The sequence below is a fragment of the Nicotiana tomentosiformis genome, chromosome 6 (genome assembly GCF_000390325.3).
Source record: "Nicotiana tomentosiformis chromosome 6, ASM39032v3, whole genome shotgun sequence".
Classification (NCBI taxonomy): domain Eukaryota; kingdom Viridiplantae; phylum Streptophyta; class Magnoliopsida; order Solanales; family Solanaceae; genus Nicotiana; species Nicotiana tomentosiformis.
The window spans coordinates 60,002,755-60,030,177 of record NC_090817.1 but is presented as its reverse complement, the minus strand read 5'-3'; the positions used below and the strand labels follow the sequence as shown (position 1 = coordinate 60,030,177).

Here is a 27,423-nt window from a genome sequence, read left to right as displayed (position 1 = left end):
AATGTTTCTACCTAGTTTTTACTAGGAAAATTTCGTAGGTTGTTGTAATAGAACTTCTAAACTACTTCATTATTGAAAGCAATAAAAGGTCAGAAATGGTGTACCTTGGGAAAAAAACATGATTCTTTGGGGATGATGTACCTTTATTATCAAAATGATGCCTCAACTACGGATTGGTGTACCTTATGTTGGGAGAATGCAACTAAGGAATGGTGTACCCAACATTAGCACAAATATTATGGAGTGGTGTACACTGCATTTAAGAGAAAATCAACTAGGGAGTGGTGTACCCTATGTTGGAAAATATAGCTAGGGATTGGTGTATTATATACTGTTAAAGAGACTAGAGAGTGGTATACCCTATAATAACAAAGATATCAGGGAGTAGTATACCCTATAATAATAAAGATATCGGTGAGTGGTGTACCCTGCATTTAATATCATTCAACTAGGGAGTGGTGTACCCTGCTTTTAAGCTCAATCAACTAGGGAGTGGTGTACCCTATGTTGGACAACACAGCTAGGGATTGGTGTACCCTATACTGGTAAATAGACTAGGGAATAGTGTACCCTTATGTCTAAAGATAATCATCAACTAGGGAGTGGTGTACCCTATGTTGGTAAAAAACTAGGGAATGGTGTACCCTATATTTGGAATGATATAAGGGAGTGGTGTGCCCTACATTTAAGATCAATCAACTAGGGAGTGGTGTATCTTATATTAACAAAGATATCAGGGAGTGGTGTACCCTGCGTTTAAGCTCAATCAACTAGGGAGTAGTGTACCCTATGTTGAAAAATACAACTAGGGATTGGTGTACCCTATATTGGAAATGATATAAGGGAGTGGTGTACATTACATTTAAGATCAATTAGTAATGATATAAGGGAGTGGTGTACATTGCATTTAAGATCAATTAGTAATGATATCAGGGAGTGGTATACCCTGTGTTTAAGCTTAATTAACTAGAGAGTGGTGTACCCTATATTAACAAAGATATCGGGGAGTGGTATACCCTACACTTAAGCTCAAATCAACTAGGGAATGGTGTACCCTATGTTGGAAACATAGCTAGGGATTGGTGTACCCTATACTGGTAAAGAAACTGGGGAATGGTATGCCCTATGTATAAAATATCATCAACTAGGGAGTGGTGTACCCCATGTTAGAAAAAATAGCTAGGGATTGGTGCACCCTATACCGGAAAGGATATCAGGGAGTAGTGTACCCTGTATATAAGATCAAGTAGTAATGATATCAGGGAGTGGTGTACTCTGCATTTAAGATCAATCAACTAGGGAGTGGTGTACCTTATGTTGGACAACACAGCTAGGGATCGATGTATTCTATACTGGAAAGGAGACTAGGGAATGGTGTACCCTATGTCTAAAGATAATCATCAACTAGGGAGTGGTGTACCCTATATTGGAAAACACAACTAGGGATTGGTATACCATATACTGGTAAGTAGACTAGGGAGTGGTATACCCTATGTCTAAAATATCATCAACTAGGGAATGGTGTACCCTACGATGGAAAACACAACTATTGGGGTACCCTATACTGGTAAGGAGACTAGGGAGTGGTGTATCCTATGTCTAGCAATGATATTAGGGAGTGGTGTACCCTGTATTTAAGCTCAATCAATAATGATATTAGGGAGTGATGCACCCTACATTTAAGATCAATCAACTAGGGAGTGGTGTACCCTATGTTGGAAAATGCAGCTAGGGATTGGTGTACCTTATATTACCATGATTTTGAATGTTTTTTTAAGAATGAGTAAAATGCGGGAAAGAATTTTGAAAAGACTTCCCTTTTTTGAGAATTTTGTTGTTGCAGAGCTGTTTTAGTATCCACATGATTTCCTTTTTGTGGCACTTGCTTCTTGTGAGATTGTTTTGCATTGCACCCATTTCCTGTTTTTCAACAAAGAACAATTTGTTAGTTCAAAATGGTGGTTGGTTTTGTGGCCTTGAGTATTTCAACCACTCGATCTCGGTCCATCCTATTTTAATGATGATTTCAACTGTAGCTGGTTGTTTCCTGAATACCAATTTGGCTTTCAAACTTTGCCATGATGATCAGTAGCGTGAGACTTAACCTTTTCAACTTTATTCTGGCTTTGTGTGAATTTCACCCTTGACTTCTTTTCTTCCAAAGTTTTTTAATTTTAGAGAATTGGGGAACTTTTGGCTTTTCAAACTTTGCCATGACCGTTAGTCGCGTGAGACATAACCTTTTTAACTTTACTTTGCCTTTGTGGGCACTTCACTTTTGATTTCTTTCTTCCAAAGTTTTCAATTTCATAGCATCGGGGAATCTTGGCTTTCCAAAATTTGCCATGACAATTAGTCACGTAAGACTAAACCTTTTCAACTTTACTTTGCCTTTGTGGGCACTTCAATCTGATTTCCTTCTTCCAAAGTTTTCAATTTTAGAGCGTCGGCCAATCATGGCTAGTCGGGATCGACTCAATGCCTTTTCCGAGGCTGAGTGCCTTTTGAATATATCAGCTCGCTTCAAACAAGGGCCCTGTAATTGTTCTTGCCGTCTCTTATTTGCCTTATTTTGGAACAAAGTTAGACTAAAAAGGATGCAAAGAAAAACAAACAATGAAATAGAGAATGAGTTTAAAATAAGAGGTGTCCCTTTCGGGGAACAGAAAGGTGGAATTATCTGGGAGTACAACGAACTTCAAGGAACATGACATGCCTTTTGGACTGGATGCTTGATCTATGTAAATCGTTTGACTCTTAGAAAATCATCACAACGTTTGCCTTGAAACCGAGAAACCTTGTCAAGGACTGTGTTGATGCCATGGCGGCATGGATCCTCTTTTCGATCAATAGTTCCCTTTGCGGGTTTTCACTAGCTGACCTCTCTTATTTCTCTTCTCGCCATCGCCCGACAGTGCCTGTGAGGGTTTTCACCAATATGACTCTCATTTTATTTCTCTCATTTGGTTGCATCAGATCCAAGTAACCGCATCCTATAATTCTTGAATATTCTCGCCGATTGATCAGAAGGACTTGAAAAGGATTTGGGTAAAAAGAATTTGGATTGAATTACAACTTTAGAACCTTTCGGGCGAAACCATTGCTGAACCATTATAACATTTGCCCCAGTTTTCACTTTTGGGGGAATATGGATTTTTGTTTTGATGTGACCGAATCCTAGAATGAGGCTGCCTATGTATCCTTTTCAGATTCAGGTCGAGCGTTGTTCAATTAACACAAACTCTTTTTTTTTTCCTTTTTTTTTCATTTTTTTTTTCTTTTTTTTTTTTTGATTTTCCAAATCTTTTTTTCTCGTATCTTTTTCTTTTCTTTCTTTTTACATGAAAGGTTCCAAAGAGTATGATCAAGGAAAGGGTAACTGACTCAAAGGGTTTGCAAAGGGTTGATAGTGTTTAGGTAGCAAGAAGAAAAGATGTCTTCATCCCAACCGGAGAATATTAATACTGCATAGAGGGTCAAACATAATACCTTTTGACTTCGTCTGCATTTGACAATTGTTTCAGGGACATTTCCTTCGGTATTTCCAAGTACAATGCTCCATTTGGTAATACTCTTGTGATAATGTATGGACCTTTTCAATTTGGGGCAAATTTTCCTTTAACTTCTTCCTGATGTGGAAGAATATGTTTCAAAAAGAGTTGCCCTACTTCAAACTATCTGGGTCACACTTTCTTACTGTAGTCGTGGGCCATTCTTTGTTGGTACATCTGCCCGTGACAAACTATGGCCAATTATTTTTCATCAATCAATGTGAGTTGTTCTAACCAGGTTTTGACCCCATTCTTCATCATCGATCTCGGCTTCGACAATGATCCAAAGAGAAGGAATTTCAAGTACCGCAAGTAGTACGGCTTCAGTGTCGTAAACCAACAAGCAAAGGGTGGCACCCATTGATATGTGCACGCTTCCATTTAGATTTATCTTAGTCTTACTGTTCTAATTCTCTTGTTTATTTCCTTAAAAGCCTTAATTTCTCATTGCATTCTACTTCTTGATTCATTATTTTGAGGTCTGACAGCATTTTAGGGTCTGGGCATGAAGTCTGCAAGCATGTCATATTATTAAAATTTGCATTTAACCGAACTAGAAAAAAAGTAAAAAAAAGTGACAAGAGTAAGAAAAGAGACATTCATGGAAGATGAAATACTGATTTCATTTATTTGAATTTTAAAAGATAGAAGGGGTTACATCAGAAAGTAAGACAATAAAGTAAAACATCAGGGTTACCCCTGATATAATTTGGACGTAGAAAGAACATCAAGACCGGCTACCGGACTCACGTCTGACATGGAACTTTTTAGATTTGGTGCCCATTTTTAGGTTTCTCTTCTCTTACGGCGATGGTTACTATGGCTTTCAGTGCCGGATCAAATTCCCTATCATCACAAATCATTCCAACGACTGGCCCATTATTGTGAGTAGGCAAAGGATTGTTGGTCACATTGGGAGCCTCTTCATCCCTAAGAACGATTCTTTTAGCGTTAATCAACTCTTCAACTGCCCTCTTGAGGGTCCAACAGTCCTTTGTATCGTGTCCCACTGCTACAGAGTGGTATTCACATCTAGCATCAGCTCGGTACAATAGGGACTCGGGGTTCGACCGATTCGGGGCCACTAGCTGCAACAGACCTAGCCTGATTAACTTTTGAAACAAACTTGAATACGATTCACCAATATGGGTGAATTGATTCCTTTTGGGAGGCTCTTTTGGGCAAGGATTGTATTAGGGAACCTTTCGTTAGGGATTATATGGATCTTGGTAGGGACATGCATTTTTGAGAGGTGGAGCTCGATTTTGTGTTTAATGTTATTGCCGCGTGTAAGGTTGTGCGTTCATCACCCCATAGTGAGGCGGTGCCATGGCATAAGTAGCATCTTGATGGGGGTAATAGTGTTGTGGGACCTTAGGAGGCATATATGATTGGTCGAATGACCTTTGGCCCCCCTCTAGCTCAAAGCCATCATGGCTCCCTCTCCTCTCCTATTTATGTTTGCCGAACCCTCCGAGCGGTTCTGAACGGCCTGTGATGTGGCTTTGAAGGCGGCCTGACTTAAGATTCGGCCTGTTTTTAAACCATTTTCAACCATCTCCCCATTTTTGATGGCCTCAGCGAATGCCTTTCCCATAGCCGACATCATATTTTGGAAGTAGTCTGACTCTTGGGCCTGCAGAAAGACCGTAACCATCTCCGCTTCATCCATTAGAGGCTTTATCCTCGTGGACTGCTCTCGCCACTTGACAACATATTCACAGAAACTTTCCATAGGTTTCTTTTTCAGATTGGACAACGAATTTCTATCAGGAGCAATGTCCACGTTGTACTGGAACTGGCAGACAACGTCTCAGGATAGTTCATCCTAGACATGCCAATGGACGATCTCTTGATCCATGTACTACTCGGAAGCTATCCCTGTAAGACTCTCTCCGAAATAAGATATTAATAACTCTTCTTTTCCACCAGCACCCCTTAGCTGGTTGCAATACCGTTTTAGATAAGCGATCGGGTCTCCGTGCCCGTCGTATTTTTTCAAACTTTGGTGTCTTGAAGCCAACCGACAAGTGGACATGAGGAAATATGCACATGTCAGAGTATGAGACACTCTTTTGGCCGCTTAGGCCCAGCATATTTTTTAGTGTTTGTTCCAAGGTTTTCATCTTCCGAGCTATTTCCTCCTGCTCGGGTTTCTTGATCATTCTTTTTTTGCTCAACAGGGAACTCATATTGTGGAGGTTGAGTAAATGAGTCCGGGGTGACATAGGTTATTTTTGGTTGAAATATTGGACATTGAAAGGTGAAAGTTGGAGGCTCAACATACGACCAAGATATTATTGGTTGTGCTGTGGTGAAGACTGGTGCTGTAGAGAACACTGCTGGCAGTGCCCTTGAAACCGGCACCTGGGGGAGAACAACAGAAGGCATTCCAGGACCATTAGTGGGCATAGACGAGTATCCATACGGGATGAACGGTTGGTCATAGGGACGATAGTAGCCCCGCTCGGTCTAGGGATTAACTCGAAAAATCTAGGGATAACACTCGGTGGTTCCTTCCCATTAGACTAAGCATCCAGAATTTCCAACACGCGGAGGCATAACATTCTGGCAGCTGAATAGCCGGTGCCGGGCTATCCTCGGGATTAGTAATCGGAAGGTTACTTTCAGAGACCATCGAAACATTTTCCTTTAACCTGGTGAAATATGGATGAGAAGCCAGAAATACCAATAAAATCTACCACCTAAAATAGAACCTGGCTTTGGGCACACACAACAAAATTGTTAGATCGAAGCATTTGGCAGATAGGAAATCGCATGTTGGGATGCAATACACCTAACAGTTAAACGCTTCTATCATGTGTTTGAACGGTTGCATTTTTCATCCCTACTTTATTATCTCCTTTCCACTATATACCTCTTTTTCTTTCATTTCCTTCTCTTTTTTTGGTTTTATCACTCTCTTTATTTTCTTTTTTGCTTTTGTCACTCATTGTTTTTCTCTTTTTTTTGTTTTGTTTTTTACTCCATTTATTTATGGCTATAATCGCATCCGATTGAGATTACTTACGTATCATGACGCCGCATGAATCAAACCATTATGTAGTTCAGGGACAAATGGCTCCTAATCAAAGAAAAATATTTTAGATTTTGAATCTTTTTTTCTTTTTCTTTTTTGAAAATTTGAAAGAAAGACTTGTGAAGATTCTTTTTCTTTTTCTTTTTCTTTTGTTTTGAATTTTTGGGAATGTCAAAAGTAGAAATAAAATATTTTTGTTTGGATTTCGACTCATTTTCTCTCTTTTGTTTTCTAGAAGAAAGAATTTATTTTCTTGGGATTTTGAATGTTGCCTCTAAATTTTCCGAGAGAAAAACGTCTAAGAAAATATTTTGGATTTCTGAGTTTTTTATTTAACTTCCGAAAGCGAATTTCTGAAGAAAAGCAAAAATATTTTTGGACTTCAATTTTCAATTTTTCATGAAATTTACGAAAGAAAGATTTCTAAATAAGAAAGATAATATTTTTGATTTTTAGTTTTTCTATTTGTTTTTGAATTTTTTGGGAGAAAATTTCTATAGAAGGGAAAACATATTTGTGTATTTTGATTTGTTTTTTTGTTTTTTCTGAGAAGGAAAATATTTCTGGGTTAGATTTTTGATTTGGGATTTTCTAAGAAGAGACTTATAAAGAAAGAATTAAAAGAAAATATTTTTTGAATTTATGAAAGTTGGGGCCTGATCCGATAAAGGTTGCCTATGTATCTCACATCTTGTGAGAATCAGACTTGCGTAGTTCGGTAAGGTTTCCTAAAACAGGGGGGGAATCGCATATTTGAAAAATTGGGCTCATTTTGCAACAACCTTCTAAAAATTCGGCAGAGTTTCAGGATATGTTTTTTAAAATATCAATATTTTCAGGAATCGGGTAAATTTTCTCTCTCCTATATTCTTTCTCCTGGGTTTTCTTGATTTGTTTCCCTATTTTAGTAGCAAGTCAACATGCAAACCAGATCGAACAAATGTACAAGTAGCACGCAAGATGCATCACGATGGTCTTATAATTTTGGGTATAACTGTCTTAGACGGACCCAACCCCTGTGTTGAGTCCCCTAAGTCAAATGTACGTGATGCAAAGAAACGTTCCTACTAGGGATCTGGCATGAGGCTATGTTATTCTAGGTCTAATTCCTAGGGGGAGATGTTTTAGACCTGGCTTACCCAAGCGGACAGCTCGAGCCGAGGTGGGAGCAGCGTACCGGGAGCGCGAAAGTCTACCCAACCTAGCTATTGAACCAATCCCATTCTAATTGGAAGGACCTCTAATAGAAAAGTGGGCCACACGCACGTGTGCACCATAAATTCAGAAGACTTGGAAGGGGGGCGTAAGAAGACAACTTAATACAGTTCAAATAGTATCAAAGCGGTAAATGAGAGACATTTAGCACATTAGGCCCACAAACACAGTAATATCATATAATCAATAAAACCAAGTAGATATCACATTACAAGCTTAAATTCTGAACCCTGAACCAGAAGTTCTGGGTTCTTGTCCCCAACAGAGTCGCCAGAGCTGTCACACCTTCTTTTTACGGCAAAACGCATTTTTTCACTTTAAGTGACATTATTGAAATGAGATTATTTATTTTAGTTTTGAGATTCGCCACTTGGAATAATTATTTACGGTGTTCCAAGTCACCATTTAATTTAAAATTGCAGTTCAAGAAAATTGACTCTGTTTAAGTCTGCGAAACACAGAAGACCGGGCAAGTAATTTTGTTAATCCGGAAGAAGGTGTTAGGCACTCCCAGATTCCGTGATTTTAGCACGATCGCTTTACACTCATAACTTGGCTTGATTAACTGCTAATTACGTATTTTAAAACCTATGTGCATTTTAACCTTTTACCGTATTTAATTTACTTGATTATGGCGTTATGAAATTATCTTGAAACGAACCACGTGTGTGTAAATCTATTTTATTTAGTGTGCTAAAATCATATCACGCGTACGTGTACACGATTAATAACACATAATTAATTATTAAGATTGTTTGGCCAAAGTCGGCGGACGCGTATCTTGATTTATTTTGGGATCATAATTATGTAACGCGAACGTGTACATAATCACGATAATAGATTAAAAGCGCGCCTAAAGCATTCTATGAGTGTTCAAAATTGTTTAGTCTAAACTAATTTATGATTAATGTGAGGCATGATTATGGAAAAGCATTGTGAACTCAAAAGGGGTGATTTTATTTATTTATTTATCCCTAAATGTGTAAACAAACCCAATCTTAACACATTGCATTTATAGAAACAAGAGATGACCACGTTTTCTTTAATTAATAAATAAATAATATTATTGGCTTGATTTGCAAAGAAAACATGAGCGTAATGCAGCGTGAGTCCAGATCGCGATAGGGAATGGGCTCAACATAGATGGCCCAAACAAAGTTCGCATAATTTCAAGAGATAAACCCCAAATCATTTGTTATTTCGAACTGGGCCTAATACTGGGCCCAGTATGACAAGCTTGATTGAATAAGTTTCAGTAGATCCACACCAGTTACATACCCTCAAACAATATGGGTTAAACGATTAGCAGGCCCAATTAATTCTAAGAGATCATAACCCAAATGTTCAGTTATTAACCTAACTGATTTTGCTAATTACAGCAATTAGGCGAACCGAGTTATTACAGGCTTTTCAAATTAGCTATACACAGAATCAATAAATTACAAAGCGATCTTCAAATTTTAAACTATGGGAATTAAAATAGAGTCAACTATTATACACATGGACACTTCACGCCTATAAAACTTTGAGTCAGGCCTGGTACAGGCCAAACTCCCAAACTTCAACATTAGCTAATGTTTCATCTTCTAGTTACAAATCTAATAGTAAATCGGTGAAACTCCACATACGATATCAAAACACACCAATGGCAATTTCAGCCCTAGATTATTCATACAAGTCACGAGATCAAATCTCATACTCATCCTCTCAGTAGTTACTTAGGTTTACAACATGCTTTAGACATTAGCTACATCAGACAATTCAAACTCAATTCGAATTTGTAATTAGACGTGAAGGAATATCTAAGGAACACATAAATGAATAAATTGAGGCAGATTTTATAACGTCATGGCATCCACATTGGCAAGTACATGATCTGAGACTGAAAGAAGTACCTGAATAGTAATAAACCAGGCTACAATTAGCCTAATAAAAGCGAGAGATAAAAGGACAGGACTCAACTAAGCAGAACACAACACAACTTCAAATATGGACTAAAAACTACATGAAAATCTAGGAAAATAGTATAGAAGACCTTCTTGAATCAATCAATAGCAGTTAATTATTTTTGAGTATGAAAATCAGCCTAAACTTTTATTGTTTTTGTGTTTTTCCTCTCAGTTTTTAAAGCTGGAAATTTCAAATCTCAGAAAGGGAATTTTGAATTTCAAAACCTGTTTTCATCTCTCTTTGGTAAGAAGTGCGTGAGTGAGAATGTATGAGAGTGAATGGGTGTGAATATCATAGTGAATGTGAGCAGTCTGTTATATAGAATAAATTTCAGCATCTTTTAGTTTGCTCCCTTTTCTTTTACCCCTCCTAATTTCTGCTATTTTTCTCCCTCACCCCCGACCTCTCCAGCTTTTTATTGCTAACAGGTCCTTTTTACTCTCTTCTAGAAGCTTCTCCACCGATTAAGCTAAAAATTACTTCAAGTAATTTTCTAATTTTATCTTTTTATCCTTATATTTACCTCTGACTAACAGGCTCATACCTAAACTCCCACTTAACAGGCCGGCCTGTTAAAAAATGGCAGGCCAATTCTTTTGCCCAAATGAACTAGAACAGATCAATAATCTACTGCAAACAAACAATCTCATATGCAATCAAAACTTAATTAATTATAAAGCAATTGACCAAATATGCAACTAAACTAAAATCAAACAACTAATCACCAATTAATCCAAACTATTAATTAAACCTACTTAAATATAAATGTCAATATGTGGTCATTAGACAAAATTAGAGAAAATGGGAAAAGTAGTATACCAGTCAACATAAACAAATCCGGTGAGTGAGTTGAAATCCAATGGTGAAAAGACTCCGGCGAGCAATGGAGAAGAGTGAATTCTGGCCGGTCAACGAGATTTGACCGATCTCTGGCGACCTGGAAGTGAGCTAAAACTAACGCCAATCAATTGCTCTCGTCAAGAGCAATCAATCAACGTAAGTTTCAAGTCAAAACGAATTAAAAAAGGCTGAGAAATTGAAAAAGGGACAAATTTGGTTTTAATATTTTCCTAGATCTACTAATCGTGGAATTTGGGTGGAATTTGAGAGAAACGAGTAGTGGATTTGGACAGATGAAGGGCTAGGGATTGTAGGGTGACAATTTGGGGTGGTTTGGAGTGGTGCCGCCGCCGTGGACGATTTTTGGCGGGCAGCTAGCGGTGGACAACAGTGAGGGTGAGGAGGAGTCTGAGCGGGGTCTCTTGGGGTAGGGTAGGCTATTTAGGATAAATTTATGGGAACAAAAGGCTAGTTCCAGGCCGTTGGATCTTGTTTGAGGGACGATGGAGATCAAAGGCGTCCTGAAGCGGTGTCATTTTGGTTAGTGAAGGACTGGACCGGGTTGAAAAATGAATGGGCTGGTGTTTGAATGGGTTATGGTCTGCATAAGGGAACTGGGTCGCCTAAATCGTGACCCATTTCGAAATAACAAGCTGACGGCCCACTTCGCTTTTTCTTCTTTACTAGATGGATATGGATCATACTTGCATGGGCCCAACATTCATATTTTTAAGCGATTAGGTTTTTGGTATTTTGTATATGATAAAGCTTGACAGTATTATAATTGCTGAAAATATAATTGAATCAAGACACAAAATCTTTGTATTACAAATAATTTATTTTATAATCAGTAGAGAATATCAACCAATGTAATAGATCTAGAATTAGAAAAAGAGGAAAAAACAAAGGCATTGTATGCGGCAGCGTTGTCATTAATGAAGTCTTGACAAACTAATGGTGTGGCATGCGTAGCTAAAACCATGATTCATCACTGTCTGCTAACATTTGTTGTTGATGTTATATAAAAATGGAAAGAGGTTGTACTGTTTCAGTATCTTGTTTCTCCTACTCAATAATTTCAGTGAATGAGAGACAAATATAGAAGGCTTTTAGGTTGAAATGCATCAAACTACGAATTCAGCCAAAGAAGACACAAAAAGATAGTGTTACACGAAATAACTAATAGAGGAACTTATTGATTCTATGTTATATAAGTAGAGGAGTTTGAATCTCAATATGTGTTAGTGTTATCATAATATGACTTTAGCGCAAAAGGCATACAGTATCGGATGTTAAACTCTTCCATCACTATAAACATGTCCATAAGATAGAAAAGTCTTGTCTAAGGCAGCACATCCTTGAAAAGTATATTACCTTTGCAATAATAACTTTTTCCTTCATTCAACCAAGCAGAATCCCAATATTTTAGTTTACCTTTTAACTTGTCACGACCCAAAAACCCACAATAAATCATGATGATGCCCAACGTAGCCATTGGACAAGCCAACGATGAACTTCCAATTTTTTAAACTATGCTTAATACTTTCAAAATCGTGAATCTTATTAGATAAAGAAATCAACGCTTTAGAATCATGGGAACTTACAATTTAAATAGAATAAGTAATAAAGGTGTGTCAATGCTAGGTAAAACCAAAACAATTTACAGAATATCCCAAAACCCGGTGTCACAAATGCATGAGCATTTACTAAGGAGTACAATAATAATACATTTGTCTGGAATATAAATAAGACAGGATAAAATAAATAGTGCGATAGAGACTCTGTGGACTGCGATGCATAGCCTGGAGTGCAGCTCATATAAAGTCTCCTCAACAGCTACGCCTATGCACCAAGATGATCACCAAATGAACCTGTCAGATCCTGCACATTTAGTGCAGAAGTGCAGCATGAGTACGTAAATCAACGCGTACCCAGTAAGTATCTAGCCTAACCTCGGAGAAGTAGTACGAGGGGTCGACATCGATACATACTAGTGGTCCAATAAATCAATATGGTAAATCATAAATAAATAAGAGTACAACAATAGTACTAAGGTAAATTTGTAGCTAACACAATCTTCCAAAATTTCTTTTAACGATATCAATTTCTCAATCTCGTATACTATCTCAACAACTCAAAAATATCAAGTGCCAATATCAAACGGATAATGAACTACCATATAAAGTGCAAGGCATCAGTGGAAGGAAAATCTCGTGAATATTCGGACAGCTAGCGATATAACACACGATTATGCCGAGGTCGTACGACCAGATCTCAGAAAGAATATGATACTGCCAAGGAAATCGGCCCAATTCCATCATAACGTGTACACTGCCGAGGGTCGAGCGGTAGGAACCATAGATGCATCTATTATACTGTCGAGGCGAATGGCCCGCTCCCATGAGAGTGTGGTACATAATCCTGCCGAGGCGTCCAACTCACTCCACAAGAAGGAAAGGAATTATCGAATTACGAGACACGAGCTTATGATACAGTATATGAACACAAGGTGAGTATAACCTTTACCGTTTCTCAAATAACTTGCCAAAAACTCAAGGTGATAAGCCTCGGCCTAATATATAAGTAATTTTTAAATCAAGTTCAATTATAATTTCAATTAGTTAAGCAAGCAGAATGAGTTCAAATAATTCAAATATTTCATAATAGGGTCCTAAGTCTACCCAGACATAAACATGCTTTAGCTACGTACGGACTCTCGTCACCTCGTACATACGCAACACCCACAACTAGTAGCACATAATAATTACATCACCTAGTGGGTAGTTTTCGCCTAACAAGGTTAGACATGAGACTTACCTCGCTCTGAAGTTCCATAACAGACTCCAACGCCTCTCTAACTCTTCAATTCAAAGCGAAACTAGTCAAACAATGTACAACTCAATCAAAATATACTCCAATCCTTATAATTAATCAATTTATAATAATTCCTAACTCCGCTCGAAAAGTCAATAAAGTCAACCCTCGGGCCCACGTGCGCGGATTATGAAATTTTTCAAAAATAAACTTTACCCATAACATTACGAACTCAAATATCTGACTTATTCCAAATTCCATGTCCAATTTCGTGGTAAAACTCCAAAAATACCAAATTCTAGGTTTTCTTCACAATCTCACAATTTCCACCAATTTCTATGTTCCAATCCATGTATAATTCATGTATTTAACTCACAATGAGAAGAAATCACTTACCTCCTAGCTGATGATGAAAATGGTGCTCCAAAATCGTTCCCAAAGTCGGCTCCCATAAAGAAATGGAGTGAAAATGAGCCAAACTCCCGTCTTTAAAAAGACACTGCCCAACACCTCCTTATTCGCGAACGCGGCCTTATTCTCGCGTTCGCAAAGAGCATTCTTGCCCCAACTCTAAAACTCCCCTACACGAACATGATGCATCGGTCGCGAACATGGTGACCAACCCCTCCGCCCTTTCGCAAACACGACACCAGACATGCGAACGTGTAGAACAAACCCCTGGTTCTACCTCCTGTCTGCCTGTCTACGCGATTGCATAGACCCATTCGCGATCGTGAAGCACTGCCACCTCCAAGGCTTTGCGAACGCACACCCCCAACCTCGAACGCGATGAACAAAATGGCCAAACGCCCCACAGACCTTCGCGAATGCGAAGAAGGATGCACCAGACCTCAACAAACAACAGTCCAAACATAGCGAAAAGACCTATAGCCCCTCTGAAACTCACCCGAGGCCCCAGGACCCCGTCCGATCACACCAACAAGTCCCAATACATGACGCAAACCTGCTCGAGGCCTCTAATCATAAGAAACAACATCAAAACTACGAATCGAAACCTTTCTTTAAACTTTAAAACTTCGACGAATGCGTCCGATTCATACTTAAACATTCCGAAATGACGCCAAACTTTACGTACAAGTCATAAATCATGATACGAACCTATTCCAAGGTCCGGAACCTCAAACGGACATCGATAACATCAAAATACACTTCAAACCAAACTTATGCAATTCTAAAACTTTCAAAATGCCAACTTTCCACAATATGCGCCGAAATGCTCCCGGACCGCGCGATACTTAACCCGAATATACGCCTAAGTCCGAAATCATCATAAGAACCTATTGGAACCTTCAAATCCCGATTCCAAGGTCATTTACTCAAAAAGTCAAACCTTAGTCAATTCTTCCAACTTAAAGCTTCCGAAATTAGAATTTTCCATCCGAATCAACTCTGAACTTCCCGAAATTCGATTATGACTACGCGTACAAGTCATAAAACATGAAGTGAAGCTACTCAAGGCCTCAAACCGCCGAGCAACACGCTAGAGCTAAAAATGATCGGTCGGGTTGTTATATTGTCCCCTACTTAAACATACGTTCGCCCTCGAACGTGCCAAGGACTGTCCCGGAATTGCCCCGAAATCACTGTTCAACACCGTGTGCACCTACCCATGCCACCACAACCCAGTTGAGCACATTAGCTCAAGCCAGACTGAAGATCTTCTCTTTTACCTTAGCCAACAAGCCTTAGTGCCAAATTCTAACATTCGAAATCCACCACGAGACCTGATTCCAACATACAAACACCGCATTAATCACCAGACACTATACCCAACATGATCATGCTCCTCCGCTAAAATCACACCATGCACCACATAAGTTACTGGACCATAATAACATCCTACGACCACAATAGCTGCAATTTCACAAACCCGGTGCCTGCAATACACCTTATAACACATATAAGCCCTGCTCAAACTCTCGCAATACTGCCACGACGGAAGAGATGTGTAGAAACTGATAACCACCTGACGAATCAACAAATCATGGAGTCTCTCTTCCTGACAAGAACCATTACCTCATTCTGAACTGAATAACGATATTTGCCCTTTAATATACCTTATATACATCTGATTGCACCGATTTTAGGTCCAATAATCCCGTCTTACCCAGTACAAGCTGCTCAGGCAATAAGCCACCTTAAACACTAACCAAGATCTCATATGACGCCATCAATGCGCCGACAAGCCACAACTTGAATATGACCCATAAAGAGGAACAAACTCTGGAAAAGAATTACCCAGCTCGCGTAACGAATAAAATGGTCGAACAGATGCTATGAACCTTTCTCAAAGGATGAGAAATGAAATACACAAGAATAGATATAGGGAACCGTACTCAACATCTCACCGTTGCGGCGTGTAACCTAATCCACACATGATACCATTGCGACGTGCAACCCGATCCAAACAACATACCCGTGGTGGCGTGCCACCCGATCCATACATAACAAAAAATAAGGAAATACCCATCAAACCATAATTCTTATACCTACAAAATACTCGAATATCGATCACAAGCACGCCAAGTGCAAAAATACAACCCTGGGGAGACGGATAGCGCCATACGCTACAAAACCCAGGCACGACTAAGGTGCGATAAATGACCTGCATCTCGATAGCCATCCTATTCATATAACACCACAAGCTACACGGGACCATAACACATGTGTGAATAATCAAGCCCTCTCACAACCCACACGGTAAAATAGAGTATTACATGGAATAGCTGACGTCGGGAATAACATCCAATGCTCGAAGACTCCTCCATAAGCAATGCTATGCTGAATGAACACATTTGGTCTAATGTAGAGCACACATTCACATTAGATCCATCAACGGACCCCAAGCCGATTTCGATCATCCTATACTGGGCCAACAACCTTTCAAGGATCCGCGATGGCCCTATTCATTACACACACGAGCAGCCATCCCAATCCGGAACAAACTCCCATAGTTCACAACCAAAGGAATAGAGCGCCTTCCAGGCATAAACTCTCACATTAACGATAGTACCATAATCTCCATGCTTGGTTTCAATCTTTAACAATCAAGTGACTAACATGTCACACTTATACAGATTTCCCCGTGTGATACACTCTCACGACCTTCCGCACCAGGTAGCAAGGTTTGCACCTCCATACCACTAACAATGCTAATGTTGTAAAGCAAATCAAGAATCTGCAAATTAGTACACAAAGCCTCTTACACAGGACACCGTTCTCAAGCGACACTAAAGAAATTACCAGCTTACTCTAAGCAACTAAATTCCTTCCTGCTCATCCGAGCTCGTGACATTCATGTCAACACCGTACTGAAACCTTGATTCTTAACTTCCAATTATCATGCCGCTCACTACACCTATCATGCCGCTACACGAGAGTACATGAATTTATCATAACCCCTGAACTTACTAGTAGAATAAACACTTCATTGGCTAGAAACATTTCACTTAACTCATTTTAGAGGAATGATGGCAACACGCAACCAAATTCCCATAACCGCAGAAAATACAAACCTCAAGTCGTGGTCTAAACCGCCATAACTCTTCCGAGATCCATTTACACAACAAGGCCATTTGAATCGAATACCTCCCAAATCAATCAAATTAGGGTGGATGTCAAGCCCGCACGTACAACCACAAACCACCCGTATAACTTAACACGCCGAAGGAACTGATCATTGCCACAATCATACTAATTCAACCCATTACTAACCGACCCCACTTCCCTCAATTTGCCCTTAACTTGACTTAGAAATAATAATAGCTCCATTCAAAAACATAACTAAACTCAACAACACGCATCTCGAGTGGCCCAATTCATGAGATCACTTCGTTTCAATACCCATGAACCATCTCATACCCTCATTATGAGCATAATAACATCTCCAACTGGTATACCCATTCTGAAAGACCTTTCGCAAATCCGAAATTATTTCTCCCACTTCTCTAATACTTCCCAGCAGACCCGATGATAACATAGAAAATTCCCCAAGTATTCTTCACACTTTGCTACAAGATCTCGGTCTTCAGTCACATAACAAACCCAGAACCTCGAGACCTCTTGGCCTCTTTATACACCCTCTCCTCACCTCGAATATGCTCTAAGGTCCTGGCTATTTCCATAACTTGCTGAAATGGAGTATCAGTCTCCAACTCCCGAGCCATGCTGAATCTAAGACAATAACTGAGCCCCTCGATAAATCTGTGGACCCACTCTCTAGCAGTAGAAACCAAAATAGGTGCATGACAGGATAACTCACTAAACCTGATGGCATACTTCGACACCGTCATAGTGCCCTGACGCAGCTGCTCGAACTCTGTGCGCCACGCATCCTGGAGAGTCTAGGGAACAAACTCCATAAGAAACATATCTGAAAATTGAGCCCAAGTGAGTGGCGCTGCATCGGCCGACCTATTCTCCTCATAAGCCTGTCACCACCTATATATCGCCCCTGACAGCTGAAATGTAGTAAAGGCTACTCCGCTCACCTCCACAATGCCCATGGTGCAAAACATACGGTGACACTTGTCCAGAAAACCCTGCGCGTCCTCAGTCACTGCGCTACTACAAGTAGGAGGGTGATACTTTTTTAACCTCTCAAGTCTCAATTGCTCCTCCTATGATTCCTATGGCTGAATCGCGATAACGGGCTGTGTTGGTACCAAACCCAGAGTATGACCAACATGATCCTGCTGCTCTGGAGTACGGGCGGTGGTAGTTTGCGTTCCTCCCCCAATCTATGAAGTAGCTAGTGCAGCTAAAATCAATCCCGCCTGAGTCAATGTGGAGAACATGCTTAGGAACTGCGCTAAAGACTCCTGAAGTCCAGGGATAGCAACAGGCGCCTACGGTGCCTGTTCCCCAACCAGAGCTACTTGTGGCTCCTCAGCTGCTGCTCTGGCAGGTGCTCTAGATGCGACACATGCCCCTCCTCGGCCTCTACCTCGGTCCTTACCTCTCGCGATTCTAGCAGAGGGTGCGGGTGTTTGCTCAGCTGATCCGGTAGTGTGTGTCCTCACCATCCGCGAGAGAATAGAAATACAAAGGCTCAAACTCCGAAACTAATAAATACACACAATAGGAGTGAAAGAAATGAAATTTTCCTAATAGTTCCGTAGCCTCTTGAAGATAAGTACAGACGTCTCCGGACCGATCCACAAGACACTACTAAACATGCTCGTGACTCCTAGAACCTATGAACCTAGGACTGTGATACCAACTTGTCATGACCCAAAATCCTGCCTTACACATCGTGATGGCACATAGTCTGTAAGACTAGGTAAGCCGATTACTTACAACAGTTACACCAGTTAAACATCATATTTTAAAGCATATCTTTATGTAAAATACCGAAATAAAGGTGATACAAGCCTACGCAGCGATAATCACAACAATCCTCCCAAGACTAGGTGATACAGAGTCACGAACTCTACTGAATACATAACATAACTCAAAATACAGTATTGTTCGGATAGAGATTTGATAGTAGCAATATAAGGAAAGAACTCCGAGGGACTGCGGCGACCAAGCAGCTCTACCTTGAATCATTGTGATCAAGAAGCTTATTTTGTCTGAGTCCGTTATCTCCAATACCCGGATCTGCATAAAAATATGCAGAAGTATAGTGTGAGTACACCACGGTCAGTACCTAGTAAGTATCAAGACTAACCTCAGTGGAGTAGTGATAAGGTACAAGTCAAGACACCAACCAGACATAATAATGTGTGCAGAATAGTAGTATAAAGCTAATAATGGAAGCAAGAAACCATAACGGAAATAAGGGATACACATGCGGAAAAGCAGTAATGTAATCAGAACAACACTATGTACTAGTAAAACCAAATAAGGAAAACAAATGACAACCAAATAATCAAACCGTTCTAACACAAGTTTCACAACAAAAATTACTCCGAGATACCTCAATCTCAAAATCAAAAGTCACGAGTTCCAAATCACCAATCATATGCTCGTGGCACCTCGTGCCCATATTATAAATCACAACCGCACGGACAACTCACGTGCCAATTCCTCAACCCACCCGGCATAGTAACAGGCTCACTATCAAAATCCGCCCAGCGTGGTCACATGTCGAATATCACAATGGAAGCAGATATACAAGAATATATGTGCGGGATCAATAAATGTGAAGTTTCATACTTCTGAACCGGTATAGATGTCATGCTATGGTGTATGCATGTGCGAGTGTACTATTACAATCAAAGTCAACAAATAATATCAAGGACATCGAGTAGCTCGTTGGAAACAACACAACAAGTCATGTAAGGTGCATGACACACAAAAGGAAAATCACACCATCATATGAATATCATCAACATCGTGCCCCTAGGCCGTCACATATCATCCCTGACATAGCCACCCTTATCTCTCCCCATTGACGTACTTATAATAGACACCCGTATCACTCCGCCCAGACAATGTATATCAATAGCCACCTGTATCACTCCGCCCAGACAATGTATATCAATAGCCACCCGTATCACTCCGCCCGAACAATAACACAATAGTCACACGTATCACTTCTCCCAGACAATATCACATTAGCCACACGTATCACTTCGCACAATCAACAACAGTGAGATGACACCCTTATGCTCCGCATAGCAACAACTAATCCACACAACAAATTCACATGTGTCAACATCACAGCAACACGATATATCACCGCATACCACATGTGCCCATAGGTCAAAACCTTTCTAAAATAATAATACCAATATCACCACAACACATATCCCATGGCTCAACCACAATGTGCACAAGAACCACAATAACAACAACTTGAAATGGGGAAAATAACTCGACAATGAATAATAGACCATTAAATAACAACTTCAACTAAAACAGGTTAATGTATTTCAATGACTTCACTTCAATTAATTGCTTAATAATAAACTCAATAATGAAGGTTTTTCCATGCAATGACAACTCCAAATTTTAGTGCATGACATAAGCTAACAATGAAAGAGATGGTCATGAAATAGCAACTACGTCTAAATGCATGAGAATAACTTGGTAACGAAGGGATATCATGTAACAACTTCAATTAAGAAAAACTTAATAATAAAGGAGGACACATTACAATAAAAGAGGTAACAACTTCAAATGAAGCATATAAGAGTAAACTTGACAAGTAAAAGATATAACATGTGCTAACAACTTCAAATAAAGCATGTGAGAGTAAGCTTGATAATCAAAATATATAACATGTGCTAATAACTTTAAATAAATACATGAAAGAAGCCTAAGAGTCTAAACCAGTCAATTCCACATATTGGTCCGTTTACACACTTGTCACCTCATGTACATTTCTTTCACATAATTCAAATAATGCAATTAAGTTCAATCCTAGGGGTTAGTTTCCCCCACACAAAGTTAGATAAGATACTTACCTTAAAGAAGCTAATTCAATACTCTAAAAAGACCTTCCAGTATGAAACAACCTCCGGACAGCTCGAATCTTGTCAAAGTAACTTAATATCATAAATAACAACCATAGGAAATAATTCCGGATAATAAAGTTTCGATCTTTAATGAAAACTAAAAAGTCAACCCCGAGCTCGCACCTCGAAACCTGACAAAATCAACAAAATCCGATCATGCATTTCGATACGAGTCTGATTATATCAAAATCACCCAATTGTGACCACAAATTAGCCTTCAAATCATCATTTTATATTCTAGGAATGTTTTACTAAAATGCCCAATTTCTCCAATTCAAATCACTCATTAATGTATAAAAACAAAGATGGAATCGTGAAATATAATCAAATCCGAGTCAAAAATACTTACCCAATCCAAATCGAGAAAATCCTCTCCAAACCCGCCCAAAACCGAGCTCTCTAACTCAAAATGTGATAAAATAATGAAACCCTCAATTTATAAAGCTTTTGCCTAGGGATTTCCGCATTTGCGGACATAAACACGCACCTGCGAGCCTGCATATGCGATAACAACTCAGATAAAACTTTGCACCTGCACAAAACTCTATCGCATCTGAGATACTGCAGAAGCGCATAAACAACCGCAGAAGCGGACTTCTCGCATCTGCGATCCATATACCGCAGATGCGACTATCGCACCTGCGATCCTTTACCCGCATGTAAAGCCCCAAACATGGGGAGGCGTGACCGGCACCCGGTGCTGTACTGACCTGAGCGAACCACTCTGTAACTCATGATCTTTCGACAAAAACTAGAACATACATAAGCCGACTTGGCTGAACTCATCTTTTCTGTAACTATCATGGGTAACAACCATAAATCGTACTGTATAACTATAAATGGGCAAATGTTGTATTAGCGAGCCTACTCAAAACATGAATACACACAGATCGTCAAGACCTCTGACATGTTGTACATATTAAACCTGTGTCTACACAGCCTCTAAGGGTATCTGACATCAAAATATGGTCAAGACACGACACTGACCTACCTATAAGTATATATATACATAGGACAGTCTGATAACCTCTAGACTCAGCTGTACTACGGCTGAAATGGATCTTTGCCAATCCTCAGCTGGATATCAACTCCATCTATGATAAGAGCCCATCAAACTGGATACTTGAACCTGCGGGCATGAATGCAGTGCCCCGACAATGGGACATTAGTACAAAGAAATGTGCTAAGTATGTAAGGCAGATAACATATGAATAACTTAATTGAAACTGAACTGACATGTATATATGATGTACTGAAGGAAATATGGAGGGTCAATGAGATCTGGGAATCATATTTACCTTATTCTAACCCGTGACATATCTAAGTATTGAATTATCCAACTTACCTTCCAAAGATGTAGACTGAAAAGTGAAGGCTCCGTTGGCCGAGAACATCTAATGTCGTATATACAACTAATTCGCATCATGATATACCTGAAATTCTTCCCATATGCTATCTGTACTAGAAACCATCATATTATGGAACTTCATCTATAACATTCTTCGAGCCATCATACCTTATATCTGAATACTTACCTCAGATAGATCAAACATCTCTAGGGCTACACAAAAACATAAAAGTGGCACTTATGCATTTCATAAGAGACTATCCGTAGGGCTCACTCATAAACATGAATAACAAGTGGCTCGTATGCGTAACATAGTAGACCGTCCGTACGGCTCATAATACTGGGGTCTGGCTATGCGTGCAAGTGAGACCGTCCATAACCAACCTTCATTATGCACCTACGCATTCATAAAACATCTGTAGGGCTTCACTGTACGCCTACGCGTTCATAGACCGTCCGTAGGGACCATGAATTATACATACTTATTTCATATCATTCATGCAAACATCATCTAATCATCAATAGATAAACTCTTATTCATAAACATATAAGTTCGTGAGTAACTCATTACAGTAACTAATCCTTAATCCTTATCCACTTGTTATGTCATCCTTCATATTCTATATTATTTAGTTGTAAAGAACGTGGTAACTATTTCAGAATCGCACTTTTATCCTTATTTCACATCATGACTCATTTCTTTGGATTACATGGTTCTGTCTACTTATAGCTATGTAATATGCTTAGCTTGTGAGGCTACTCGTTAAACATATACATATTCATTCATCAATATGCAACAAGAGTTGCGGGAGTTACGCTCTATCAACTATATTCTTATTTCTAAACTTATCATATTCTATAGTTTGCGACTCCTTAGGTAACGTATATCGTCTCTTAACATCACCCTCATATATAATCAACTTTACTTAACTTGAGAGCAACGTAACTACCTTCGTGGGTCTTTATCAGTTTTGTGAACACAAACGTGTAAGTATTGGAAGTCATGGAATTCTTTAGGTCAAATCATTCTTATATTTCTACAAACTATACATTATGCTACTTTGTTGAACTATTCGTGTATAACTATCCCGCATTATACATACACTATATTACTTATGATTCGTCAGACCATTCGTACGCAATGTTTAATTAACATCTAGACTGCTTGTTACATATAAAATACAAGGACCTTTCGGAAGGCTCTATTTACTCGTTAAGAATACATGAAACTACGACCAACATAATCCATTTCAACATTCACATGACTATACTCGTGAACAGACCTTAATCGTCGGAATAGTACGTATACAAAGTCTCGCCCCCTTGAATTCCTTATAAAGGAAACATAACTTACGGAATCATGCCAAATAAAATAAAGGAAGACCTTACATACCTCAAAATATCCAATCCTCAAGCTAACTTAACCTGCAGCTCCTGTGTCTACAAGCAATGAACAATACTTTCGTCACAATACGAATGCCATAACTTATCGCATTTGAATGACACACTTTTATTCTACGATAAAACGGACAACACCTCCCATGTTTATATGGCTTCCCACAAGTTACAACAACCAATAATATCCCAAACAACATCAAAAAATACTTATAATAAGCCTTTCAAAATAGTTTAACAATAGTTTTAAACCCCTTCCCCCTTCCAGAATTTATCAACTATAGTTTAAAACCCCTTCCCCCTTCCAGAATTTATCAACAATATTAACCTCCAATTATTCAATTATCCCCACTAATTTCAGCCACAATACAACTTTAAAATGACCCCATAACAGTCCGACAAGTTCAGCAACTCAAAACTGATTTTTCATATTACTAATACATGTTTCAGACTTGTTTCTTTTCTTTCAAATCGAGCAACTGTTACGACCCAATTCCTACTATGGGCCGTGATGGTGCCCAACATTACCGCTAGGTAAGCCAACAGTGAATTAAACCATGTTATTTCTCTTTTAATAAGTTTTAAAGCAATTAAATTATATTTAATAAGAAATTAAGGAGTGGAAAATTCAGTAAACGAAACGAAGATAACTGAGTGGCAATCATAGTGATAAGTGGTCCAAAATCATAAAGTCCACTAGTGGGTGTGCTAAGACCTAGTGTCACAAGTGCATGAGCAACTAGTAGAATATACAAAACTCTAACTACTGTCCAAAATAACGGCTCAGGAAGCAGCTCACCACTAGGCCTTGGGATATCTAGGATGCGCGCCGGTAGGACCGCTAGATGCACCTGCCTCAGATCCCGCACAATTAGTGCAGAAGTGTAGAGTGAGTACATAAACAACATGTACCCAGTAAGTATCTAGTCTAACCTCGAAGAAGTAGTGACAAGGGGTCGACATCGACAGTTACTATGGGCTAACAATAATAATACAGAAATTCTAAGTGAGCATGAGTTACGTAAATAATAATAACCACTCAATAACAAGCAGGAATGAATAATTCTTTCACATTTAGTAATATCCAAGTCAATTTCCTATCATTAATAATCAAAACCTCACAAGCCATAAAATAATATCAAGTATAATTGGGCTCTGAGTATTATTAAATACGATTTATGCCGAGGTCGTACGACCCGATCCAGAATAATGTATACACTGCCGAGAGTCGTGCGACACGAACCATAGATGCATCTATTCTACTGCCATGGCGTTCGACCCGCTCCACAAGAAGAGAGAATACTTTATGAACATCCAATTTAACAGTTATTACAATTCTAATACACAAAGAAGCACAATTTCTATTAGCGGTCAAGTAACCCGCCAAGAATCAAGTAAGTGAAATTCGGTCTTTTACAATCCTTTTATCAAGTTCCAACATAATTTAGGCAATTTAATAAACAAGTAGAGTGCAAACATTACAAGTATTTCATAATTTGGGTCGTAAACTACCCGGACATAAGCATAATTAGTAGCTACACATGGACTTTCATCACCTCGTGCGTACGTAGCCCCCACAATTTGAAGCAAATATTAATTTAAATCACCTATGGGGTAAATTCCCTCTTACAAGGTTAGGCAAGAGACTTACCTTATCTTAAAGCTCACTCTCCGGCCTCAAATTTACTCTAAAGCCTCAACTCGGTGCCGAACAATCCGAAACTATTCAAAGGTTGTATAAATTAATCAATACATGTTCAAAAGTTTGTATTCTAACTATTAGAGTGATTACCCAACCCCAATTGAAGGATTCCTAAAATTCACCCCCGGGTCCAAGTGCCCGGATTCCGGAAATGTTTCGAAGAAAGTTGTTACCCATAGCCTCACGAACTCAAATATATGGTTTTCACTCAATTCCATAACTATTTTCATGTTTAAATCCCATTTTTATCAAAACATAGGTTTTTTCATCTAAACCCACGATTTTCATAATTTTTACACATTACAATCTACCCATAATCTATGTTTTAAACTCATATTGTACAAAAATTACTTACCTCAAAGTGCTAGGTGAAAAACCCCCTTCCAAGAGCTCCAAAATCGCCCAAGAGATGAAAGAAAATGAGCCAAAATAGCCTAAGTCCCGCATTAAATGGACCATTCTGCCTTCAGCGATTTTTGCTTCTACGGAGGGGCAGCCGCTTCTGCGGCTCCACATCTGCGACAAAAACATCGCAGATGCAGCCCTTCCCCAATTGGCGTACTATCGCAAATACGGACCACTGGACCGCTTCTGCGATGCGAGTGTCGAACTTGCATCTTTAGTCGCTTCTGCGGTTGCTTCCATCGCACCTAAGGGTATCTGACATCAAAATGCGGGACTTGCATTTTGATGTCGCAGGTGCGTGCCATGTCCCGCATCTGCGGTTTATGGTCTGCCCATGCTGGGTCGCTTCTGTGGCTGCTGGCTTGCTTCTGCGAGCTCGTACCTGCGTCTGGCCCTCCGCAGGTGCGATTGCACCAGAAGTTGGGTGCTTTAGCTATGCACCCAAGGCTAAACAACCTCCGCGCATTGTCTGAATGGCGTTCGGGGCCCCGGAGATGCCGTCCAATCATACCAACAAGTTTGAAATCATAAAACGGACCGCTTGCACCCTCGGAACGCGGAAAACAACATTAAAACTAAGAATCGCAACCCAAAACTAATAGAATCAACTTATGAACTTTAAATTCTTTCAACTTACTTCGAACGCGCCGAAACATACTCAAACTACTCAGAATGACTTCAAATTTTGCGTGCAAGTCTTAAATCACCATACGGAACTATTCCCAGGATTGGAATCCCAAACAAACCTTGATAACACCAAATCCTTCTTCAAACAAAATTTAAAGGACTTTAAAACCTTCAATGTGCCAACTTCCAATATTAAGCGCCGGAATGCTCCCGGGTCATTCACAACTCAATCCGAACATATTGGAACAATAAAACCCCGGTTCTGAGGTCGTTTACTAAAAATGTTGGCTCAAGTCAAACTTAGCCCTTTTTAACCAACCTTAAGGAACTACGTGTTCTGATTTCAATCCGAACCCTTCCAAATCCCAAAATAACCATCCCCGCAAGTCATAACATAGTAAAAGAACATACATGGAGTCTTATTTAGGGGAACGGGGATCTAGAAAGCAAAACGACCGATCGGGTCGTTACATTTTCCACCTCTTAAACAAACGTTCGTCCTCGAACGGGTCTAGAATCATACCTGGAGTGCTGAATAAGTGTGGATATCTGCTCCGCTAAAATCTTCTTGGACCTCAGCTGGCAAACCTGCCTATCAACAATGGCAACTGGCTCCTCTTCATAACACAGGCTCTCATCTAGCTGGATCGTGCTGTAGTCTAACACATGCGACCCGTCGACATGATACCTCCGAAGCATAGACACGTGAAAAAATGGATGAATTCCCGATAGACTGGGAGGCAAAGCAAGATCATAAGAAACCTCCCCAACTCGTCTCAACACCTCAAATGGGCCTATAAATCTTGGGCTCAACTTGCTCTTTTTCCCGAACCTCATGATTCCCTTCATCGGCGAGACTTTCAAGAGAAACTTCTCGCCCACCATAAATGATAAATCATGCGCCTTCTGATCTGTGTAACTCTTCTGTCTGGACTGTGCTGTGCGAAGTCGCTCCTGGATCAAAATTTACCTTTTCCAAGGCATCCTTCACACAATCAGTACCATATAACTTAGCCTCGCCGAGCTCAAACCATCCGATGGGAGAACGACAT

General features: G+C 39.6%; 1 long non-coding RNA gene across 1 annotated transcript; it reads right to left on the bottom strand.

Annotated features, from left to right (window-relative positions):
• Positions 1 to 9,258: 9,258 nt before the first annotated feature.
• LOC104095866 (uncharacterized) lies at positions 9,259 to 11,104 on the bottom strand. The gene is made up of 2 exons (XR_686197.4): positions 10,576 to 11,104; positions 9,259 to 9,701 (listed from the first exon to the last, which is right to left on the bottom strand). It is a non-coding gene; the product is annotated as an uncharacterized lncRNA (long non-coding RNA).
• Between the last annotated feature and the right edge of the window lie 16,319 nt (positions 11,105 to 27,423).